We start from the raw sequence: 2,617 nt of genomic DNA on the forward strand, positions 1-2,617 counted from the left end.
GGTCTCTGCCTCCACCAGCCCCGCACACTCCCCGCATGTCCACGCTGCTTCCCCTCTTCTAAGGACACCAGTCTTGTGGGCTCAGGGCCCACCCTACACAAACAGGGCCTCCTTTAACTGAACCAATGACACCTGCTGTTCCCTCCTTTCAGAGAAGGTCGAATTCTGGGGTTCCAGGAGAGACAGGAAACTAGGGGGACACTACCAACCCAGTACACGGCTGAAGGCCTGAGGGCCTCCTGGGCTGGCCTCAGGGTGGGAGGGAGGCTTGGTGCCTGTGAAGGGGAGCAGCCCGGGGCCATCAGAGCCAGGATCCACAAAGGAGCACACGAATCGATGACACAGAGGGCTGTGGCCCTTGCCCTCGGGGAGTGAGCCTGGCTGGGGCAACAGTCATAGCCCCAGGATGCAAGGTACCAGGTGAGCAGGGCACGGACACAGGCAGTGCCACCCGTCCTGCCGTCTTCGGGCTGACCTGACAGCCAGGCCTTGGAGGCGAGGAGGCACTGCCATGAGGACTCCACGGCCCTTGGCTGGGACAGGTTCTGCCCTGTGGGCAGCTGCTGCTCCAGACACATGGGCTGTTAGGAGCAGAGTCCAAGCCCCCCACAATACATTCTGGAACTTTCTGCCTTGGAAAACCTCAAACCTCCAACATTGTGTCTTTCCTCTGGAAAAGGCACTGGGCGCAGAGATGACAGGCGCTGGCCCTGCCTTCCAGGAGCCCCCGGCGTCATGGGGAAGACGCCCAGCCGCAGGCCCAGCTCACGTTGCCTTCCGCTGCGGGCTGCACAAGTGTGCTCCTGCCGTGGGCCCTGGGAAGGCTTCTGCGCTCAAGTGGAAAGGCTTCCAGTGCCTTCAGAAACAAACGCTGCTGAATGACAGTCAGCTGCCTATTTCAGTCAGCCCACCTGCGTTGCTACAGGACACCTGAGGCTGGGTGGCTTAGAAAGAACAGAGGCTTACTTAGCTCACGGTTCTGCACGCTGCCGAGGAAGCATGGCCCTGGCATCTGTTTGCTGCTGGGAGGCCTCTGGAAGCTTCCACTCATGGGGGAGGGGGAGGGGCTGCGTGTGTGGTGCTGGCTCACAAGGTGGTGGGAGAGGAAGCCAGAGAGGGAGGGGGGTGCCAGGCTGTTTTCAGCAGCTGCTTTCTCAGAACTCACATAGCGGAGCTTCCCCAGCAACACCCTCAGGAGGAAAACGCCTTCCCTTAGGACCCCCTCCAATACTTGGGATCAGGTTGTAAGCCGAGCTTTGGAGACCCAGCCGCACAGCTGCCAGCGCTGCTCCCGGGTATCCCCAACGCGTCTGCATCAGTCTCAGCCCCAGAGAGAGCCGCTACCCTCAGGGACTCACCACTAGTGGTACCAAGGACAGCAGCCTACCCGCCAGACGCGCCTCCTGACAGGGTCATTGGGGTGTTTGCCGCATTTGCAGACACTCCAAGCACCCACTGTGTGCCAGGCTTGTGCACTGAGGCCCTGCCAGCTGGTGTCCTCACGTCAGCTCTTCCCAGGCCTGGGCAGCTGAGACCTGTGCTCACCAGGCCAGAGTCTCCAGCCCCGGATAAGAACCTGGAACACCCCAGCCCACCTCCTCCTTCTTGGGGTCCTCAGATTTGCTCCCAGAGAACCTTGAGGGTTCACATTCTCACCATAAGCAGGCATTCACACTGGGGGCAGGCAGAGGGAGGGCGGCCCCCTAGAGGCAGGGCCCAAGGTCCCACGCACGTCATCCCTCCTATAGGACCTGGCCTGGGCCTTGTGACCTGGGAATGCGCATCACAGAGGTTCTCTGGAAACAAGGAATGCCACGCACCCCTGCTCCCCAGATGACCCACTGGTGCAGACCGAACATGGGCTTCCATCTCTGAGTGCCCGGCAGTGCAAGCAAATGATGTGTCTGGGTTTGTGTCCCCCCAGAGCTGACTGGAGGTAGGAAACTGAGGACTAGTGAGTCCCCGGGAGGTGAGCAGAGCAGTGTCAGGGCAGTGGGGAGGGAGGAGATGCAGCTGCCCGCAGCTTCTCAGAAGGCCTCCCGTGGTGGCCGCGTCCCAGTGGGCCCACTCATAATCATACCTTTGATTTCCCACAGCTACCACAAAGCACAATAAAGCCAAGCCGGTGACCTCGGACACAGAGGTTTATCCTCTCACCATCCTGGAGGCCAGAAATGCCCCACCAAGGTGCCAGTGGGCTGTCACCCTCCGGAGGCCTTGGGGAGGCTCCCTCTTGGCCTCTTCCAGCTTCCAGGGGCCCAGGCATTCATTGGCTTGTGGCCGAATGGCTCCAATCCCTGCCTCAGTTGTCATGTTCTCCCCAGGTGCCTGCGTCTTCTAGCAAGGACATCGGCCATTGGATTAAGCCACCCTAAATCCAGGATGACTTCATCTGAACTTACTGACAGTGCCAAAGACCCTGTTTCCAAATACAGCCACATTCACAGCTGCCACTACTTAGGACTTGAACATGGATTTTGGGGGGACACAATTCCACCCACAGCAATCACCCCTGGTCCCCACCCAGCCCAGGTGAGAGCCAATCAGGCACCTGCACAGCTGAGGCCGTGGAACCCACCCCACCCTTGCACCCCACCCCACCCTAGGTCCCCACCCC

This window comes from Cebus imitator, unplaced genomic scaffold (assembly GCF_001604975.1).
Source record: "Cebus imitator isolate Cc_AM_T3 unplaced genomic scaffold, Cebus_imitator-1.0 Scaffold117, whole genome shotgun sequence".
NCBI classification, from domain to species: domain Eukaryota; kingdom Metazoa; phylum Chordata; class Mammalia; order Primates; family Cebidae; genus Cebus; species Cebus imitator.